Raw genomic sequence first — 8,062 nt, 5'->3', positions numbered from 1 at the left:
GACCCATGTTTTAGCCAAACAATCAAACTAATTGTTAGAGCTCATTCTAACTCCCTGAGTTGAGCTGCAACATTAAATGCAGAATCTGCTTAGTAAGCCCATGTCAATAAATTCAGCTTGATCCAATTTTATGTTCCTTCCACTATCATCATGTACTCTTATTAAAAAACTGAAGTAGCTCATCTGGAGTGTAGTGCACTTCATGGGTCACACTTTCTACCCCACGTTTAGGGGCCTGTTGGAAATTTAGTCTAGTTATAGGTCTAGAAGCAAAGAGGTGCAGTGGGGTGGGTCCTGAGAATCAGCATTGTTTCACTTGGCCACTGTCTCAGGGAAGGCTATCACTGTTTTCTCAGGCAATTCAGGGTAATACCACTGGGGGTGAGGATGTCACTGTATTGGGCATGGGGAGGCTGCTGCTTCTGGAGTTGAGGCGACCACTTCTGCTGAGGCTAGGAAGACCTCTTCTACTTGTAAAGAATGCTATAAGAATCGAGGGACTTAATGTCCCCAGCTTCATTAGGTCTTCCCACACAGCTAGATCCCAATGTATAGGATCCCATGCTTTTCCATGTAATGCCCTCATGTCAATACAACATACCACGCAAGCCTGGAAGTTCGACTTGCAGTGTACTTCAGCCAGTCACAGGATGGGGTTCTGCCTTTGATTTTCAGCAAGTTCAGCTCTACAGCTACAGGAGATGAGTCTATTTCAGGTCAAAGATAAAAGCTTTTGAGCCAGTTATGTAGTGCTAAAGCTGGGATTTCATATCCCTGAGATCATCCTTTTCTTTCACTACTCTGTCTAGTGACATAGGAACAACTAACTAACATCATTATTTTCCTTAGTTTTCCAAAAATGATTTAAAGTGTCATATACAGAGTCACTTAGCTCCTTGCTTCCTTGTAAGTGGTGGACTAGGAGTACCCAGTGGAGAGATTTTCGTATCTCCACGAACAGTTCAAGCCATAAACTATCAATGCTTTATTTACTACTGGAAGTAGTCATTAGCATATTTTAATCTAATCAGATTAGGAGTCAATTCCAGGAACTCTAAAACAATTCTGAAACTCATTAAAATTCTGTTCCTCTAGAAGCACCCTCAATATCAAAATCTCTACTAGTCAGGGTTCTCCAGAGAATCAGAACCAACAGGACAAGAGCCATCCACAAAAGGACAGTAGCATATTTGAGTTGAGAGAGAGCTGGGATAATCTGAAAAGTCTTCCCCTTTGCCTTTAGTTGAAAACCACATTTTTCCTTTCAAAGATGTTGAAACCATGATCTTGAGCGAGTAGCCTGAGGTTAAAGATGATAAGGGCGTTAGACCTGAACCTAGATCTTGGAATTCCTGAGCTTGTTCTCCAACTAGCCTCCTTTTTGTGAATTTGTTTTATAATACATTTGTGTAACCAGCATACACAACTTTCTCATTTTCTTAATGGCAACAGAAGTGACTAGCGAGGCCTTTTGTGGAGACTAAAACAATGCTGAGAACATTGGTACTTAATGCATTGTTAATTTATGCAAGAAACTTTAAAGATAACTTCCTACCATGCTTCTCAACTTTTTTTCACAAAATTTTTATAGTCTTCTACTTTGCCCCACCCAGTTATTCAGATTTCTGCAGTAGTCAAGACAGGTTTTGGTTAGATCTACTTTGGTTAGATCTAGAGTTCACAAGGCAAGTTTAAAAATGGGGAAGGTGCTTTAACTGGTTGGTTCAAACCAGGTCTTCTGGCAACCCCAATCAGTGTATGACCCCAGGTTCCCTTGTTTACCCCCAAACTCAGCAGTTATAATATCACCATAAAACAGGATCTAGTTGACATTTATCACTCCACTAAACAACAGTGGAATATATATATATATATATATATATATATATATATATATATATTTTTTTTTTTTTTTTTTTTTTGAGACGGAGTTTCGCTCTTGTTACCCAGGCTGGAGTACAATGGCGTGGTTTCGGCTCACCGCAACCTCCGCCTCCTGGGTTCAGGCAATTCTCCTGCCTCAGCCTCCTGAGTAGCTGGGATTACAGGCACGCGCCACCACGCCCAGCTAATTTTTTGTATTTTTAGTAGAGACGGGGTTTCACCATGTTGACCAGGATGGTCTCGATCTCTTGACCTCATGATCCACCCACCTCGGCCTCCCAAAGTGCTGGGATTACAGGCGTGAGCCACCACGCCCAGCCAGCAGAATTATTTTTAAGACTCCATGGAACATTCACTAAAACAAACCACATCCTGGACCATAAACCAAACAAAATTCAACAAATTAAAATGATGGAAATGATAGTGTGTGTTCCCTGAGTACTATGAAATAAAACTAGAAATTAATACCAGAATAACAGAAAAAGCAACAAGCATTTAGAAATTAAACACCATACTTCTTAATGGGTCAGTGAAGAAGTTTCAAGAGTATTTTTAAAATACATTAAACTGTATGAAAATATGAATACAACATTTGAAATCTGTGGGGCACAGCTAATGCCATGCTGAGAGAGAAATTTATAGCATAGGTGTTTGTATTCGAATAGGAAAAACATCAAAAATAAATAATCTGAGCACCAATCTTAAGAAACCAGAAAAAGAACAAAATAAACCTAAAGCAGAAAAATAATAAAGAGCAGATGTCAATAAAATGTAAAACCAGAAAACCAGAGAAAAATTAATAAAACAAAAAGCTGGTTCTTTGAAAACTTTGATGAAATTGAAAACCTCTTGTGAGATTGACAGAGAAAAAAATGACGCAAATTACTAATATCAGTAGTGAAACAAATTTTACTGCCATCCTCAAAAGACATAAAAGGAAAATCTAAAAAATCATTACGACTAACTCTTCATACATAAGTGTGGTAATAATTTAGAAGTAGTGAACTAATTCCTTAAAAAGCCCAAACTATCAAAACTCATCCAATATAAAACAGGTAATTTGAATAAAGCTATAATTGTTATATTTGTAGTTTAAAAACCCTCCATGCTCAGATGGTTTCACTGAAGAATGCTACCAAATATGTAAAGAAAATTTAACATCGATTATACATAGTCTCTTCTAAAAAATAGAAGAGAAAGGAATACTTTCCATCTCATTTTGTAAAACTAATGTTAACTGTGATACCAAGACAGTACAGACAAGGACAGTACAGAAAAAAGAAAAACTACACACAATATCCCTCATGCACAGAAGAATACAAAACTTCAGTAAAATATTAGCACATTAAATCCAATAATATATTTTAAATTATACAACGTGACCAAGTGCATTTATTCAGGGAATCCTAGGCTGGTCCAATATTTAAAAATCAATATAACCCACCATATTAACAGGTAAAAGAGAAAAAAATCAAACATTTGTATTAACTGAAGCAGAAAAACCATTTGCCAAAATCCAATGCTCATCCATGATAAAAACTCCCAGCAAACAAGAAAAGAGAGAATTTTCTTCAACTTGATAAACAACATAAAACACCTACAGCTAATGTGATATGTAATGGTGAAAGACTGAATGCTTTCTCCCTAATATTGGGAACAAGGCAAGAGTATCCACTCTACTATTCTTAGTTAATATAGCAATGAAAGTCCTCACCAGTCAGCACAAGAAGAACAGAAAATATATGGCATACAGATTAGAAAGAAGAAATAAAACTGTCCCTACTTGTAGATAACATAATCTACCCCAAAATTTCCTAAAACTGTTAAGTTCAGTGAATTTGTAGCATAAAAGGTCCACATATACAAATCAATTCTATTTCTATACACTAGCTATGAACAGTGAAAGCTTCTATTAAAAACAGTACCATTTGCAATCACTAAAAATGAAATACTTGGGTATAAGTCTAAATATGTACAGAACTTACATGTTGAAAACTAAAATGTAGATGAAAGAAATCAAAGATTTGAATAAATAGAGAGATGTATGTGTTTACGGATTGAAAGACTCAACATCATTTCTGTCCAGAATAATCAAGGGCTTAACACATTCCGTATAAAATCCAAGCAAGATTTTTTTTAGAAACAGATAAGCTTATTCTAGAATGTACATGGGAAGGCAAAAGAACAAGAATAGCTAAAACAATGGTGAAAAAGATTAAAGTGGGAAAAATCACTCTACCTGATATTAAGATCTACAGTAATTATGGCAATGTGTTATTGGCAGAGAGATAACAAACTAGACCAATGAAACAGAATAGAGGCCCTAGAAAAAGCCCCACAAGAGCAGAAAATCAAACACCGCATGTTCTCACTCACAGGCCGATGTTGAACAATGAGAACACATGGACACAGGGAGGGGAGCACTACACACTGGGGTCTGTTGGGAGGAAATAGGGGAAGGACAGAGGTGGGGGGTGGGGAGTTGAGTTGGGGAGAGAGAGCATGGGGAGAAATGCCAGATATAGGTGATGGGGAGGAAGGCAGCAAATCACACTGCCATGTGTATACCTATGCAACAATCTTGCATGTTCTTCACAGGTACCCCCAAACCTAAAATACAGTAAAATTAAAAAAGAAAAGAAGAAAAATACCTACACAGGCAGAACCAACTAGATTTTGGCAAGCGTATAGAAAAGCTATTCAACTAACACAGTCTGAACAAATGGTGTTGGGACAACCAGACGGACACAGGTGAAAAATTAAATCTCAAACTTCATATCTTTTTTTTTGAGACGGAGTGTCACTCTTGTTACCCAGGCTGGAGTGCAATGGCGCGATCTCGGCTCACCGCAACCTCCGCCTCCTGGGTTCAGGCAATTCTCCTGCCTCAGCCTCCTGAGTAGCTGGGATTACAGGCACGTACCACCATGCCCAGCTGATTTTTTGTATTTTTAGTAGAGACGGGGTTTCACCATGTTGACCAGGATGGTCTCGATCTCTTGACCTCGTGATCCACCCGCCTTGGCCTCCCAAAGTGCTGGGTTTACAGGCTTGAGCCACTGCACCCGGCCTTCAAACTGCATATCTTATACACAAAGATGGAGGAAAAGATAGAAGAAAATCCTTAAGACCAAGTCTAGGTAAAGAGTTCTTAGACATAACAGCAAAAGCACAATCAACAAAGGAAAAAGAAAAACACCAATAAACCGGAGTTCATCAAAATTAGAAGCTTTTGTTCTGTACAAGACACTGTTAAAAGGGTAAAGGCAAGCTACAAACTGAGAGAAAAATGTTTACAAAGCCCATCTTTGACAAAGGACTCATACCTAGATTACGTAAAGAACTCCCCAAATTCAAATAGTAACACAAACCAATCAGCCCAATCAGAAAACTGGTAAAATACATGAAAAGATATTTTACCAAAGAAGATATAGAGATGGTAAATAAGCACATGCAAATAGTCAACATCATTAGCTATTAGGGAAATGCAAATTAAAGCCACAATAAATACCACCTCACGTATAAAAGTTAAACAAAGAAAGGTGACAATACCAAATGCTGATGAAGATGTGAGGAAACCAGGCCTTATACGTTGCTCCTTGAATGTACAGTGGCATAGCCTCTGTAGTAGTTGGCTAGGGCTGCTGTAAGAGATGAGTGGCTCACACAGCAGAAATTCATTTTCTCAGTTCTGGAGGTTGGAACTCTAAGATCAACGTGCTGGCAGGTTCGGTTCACCATGAGACCTTTCTCCGTGGCTTGCAGACGGCCTTCCTCTTGCAGCTTCTTCACAGGGTCATCCCCCTGTGCATGCATGCTCCTGGTGTTGCTTCTCCTCACAAGGATATCAGTCATAGTGGATCAGACCTCACCCTAAAGTGAACACTTATTTTAAAATAATCTGTAGCTCCTTGAAACAACGTAGCTCCCAATATGGTTACATTCTGAGGTACTAGAGATTAGGACTTTAACATTTGAGTTTTAGGGGGACACAATTTGGCCCTTAACAGCCATTCTAGAAAACAGCTTAGGAATTTTAAAAAATAACCACACACACACACACACACACACACACACACACACACAAACTTCTTCCCACAATTTTTATTAATCGGGAAATCCTGTTTTCAACTGATAAGAGGGAGTTTTCACCAGTGGTGCCAAGTCCATGTGGCAGGGACAGGCGTTTCCTGGAACCCCTTATGTGCAAGCCTTCGTGAATTTAACAATGAGATCAGTGCATGAAAGAACAACACTATGGCAGTAACAAAAGTGGTGATTTCTCGTCTCTTTTATCACATGCCTCTATTCTATACCCCTTTTACTAGAATACTGTCCAAACTAGAGGCACAGGGAGGGATCTGCAAACTAAGCTCCCTGTGTTATTTGACCAGCGTGGATCTTTCATTAGAGCTTACCATCCCCATTCCGAAAGCCTGGGTGATTCTAGAGCTAGCTCATCAGTTAAAATGAAATGCTTTCACAAAGCATTTTGGGAAAATCACAAAGCTGATGAATTCTTATTACTGCTACTGTACAAAATCACATTTCCAGAGATTTATATCAGCCCCTGTATCCTTTCTAGGCTTTTTCTTATGAAACAAGATATTTATGCCATAATATACAAAATCATTCTTAAGAGATTGTGTTTTCTACTTTTTAACTGAAACTAGCTTCAATCTAATTTAGTGCTAAAATTTTTCTTTAAAATTTCAAACATGTCTTTATAAATACATTTATCCACTCCACTAAGAGCAAAAAGCTTTCAAAGATTCCATCTTTCTAATAAATACAAGAGCCCTTGTGGTATCATTACAGCTGATTTACTTGTGATCTGAAAGCACCCAGCAACACTCTTGACACATAGCAGGCACTCAAATATTGAGTTGCATAGTGCTATTTTCTAACAGATGCAGTACCATCAAATATGAACAACTACCCAGATAAGTTGTGATCACAGTATGACAGACAGGCTTCTAGTTAATTTCTGGCTGTGGTCTCACCCCAGTAGCCTGCATTTCTTGATAAAGCAATCCAAGGTCTCTGGTTTGTTGCTGTAAAATAACATACTATTGGCCCATCCTCATATCACATTCAATTTGTGTTATTTCTGTACCTACAACCAGTGTGTTTTAGGATTTTACTGACACCCACTACCAAGTATCTTTTCCTCAACTCTGAATTCATCATTTCATTTTTTTTTTCCTCCAGAAATAGAACAGCTATAATCCTGAAACAGATGATAGTATTTAGAAGGATATTGGGATTATATGAGGCAAAATGTTTGCAATGGCAATTAAGAAACCCTCAATATCCAATCATAGACTAGCACAATTATGGATAGCTATGCAATGGAATGTTACACAGTCAGTATAAATGATGAGGACTCTATATATGTTGCTAATAGGAAAAATATTAGGTGAAAAAAAAAATCAATGCCAAAAAGTATAGGGTACATCTTAAAAATATTTTAGAGAGTATGTTTGAAATATTCTGTACTGGAACAGCTTTAAAGTGAGCAGAACAGAGAAAGGGGGAGTTAAAAAAGAGAAGACTGACTGAAGAGTACAGCTGAATTATCCATAAAATTTTAAACATGGATACGTTGGATGATTGTTTTCAGGTTGTTAACATAAGCACAATTTAAGCTCATTTCTGCTTCTCAAATTTGCATTAGGTTTGCCAAGCACACATACACATATACACACACAGACTCACATACATTAAATATGTGACATGGATATATTTTTAAGATATGCAACTGGTTGCCTGGAGGAAACTGGAACCAAGATGGGAGACTCAACAGAATACTTTTTTATACAGTTGAATTTTTTTTGCCTTGGCCTAGTACCAACTTTTACCAACCCTTTTAACTTGCGAGATAATACAAGGTTCTTGAACGGTTCACATTGACCTGATTGCCAATTATCAGAAGGCCAGCAATGCTCCCTCCACCTGTCGGTTCTTCCCTGCAGTTACTCACATGTTTAATGATCCCTCACCTATGACTCCATTTAAATTAGGAGACCCTCCCCACTATTTAAAATCAACATATCCCCTATCATTATTCCAGTCCCTATCTTCCTACCATGTTTTAGGTTTCTTAATAGCACTTAATGCCATCGGATATAACTCCAAATCTGTTCATTTTCTCTATGTGCCTGGTCTTTGAAACAAG

The sequence above is a fragment of the Saimiri boliviensis genome, chromosome 7, assembly GCF_048565385.1.
Source record: "Saimiri boliviensis isolate mSaiBol1 chromosome 7, mSaiBol1.pri, whole genome shotgun sequence".
Classification (NCBI taxonomy): Eukaryota; Metazoa; Chordata; class Mammalia; order Primates; family Cebidae; genus Saimiri; species Saimiri boliviensis.
Note: the sequence above shows the minus strand (reverse complement) of the source record.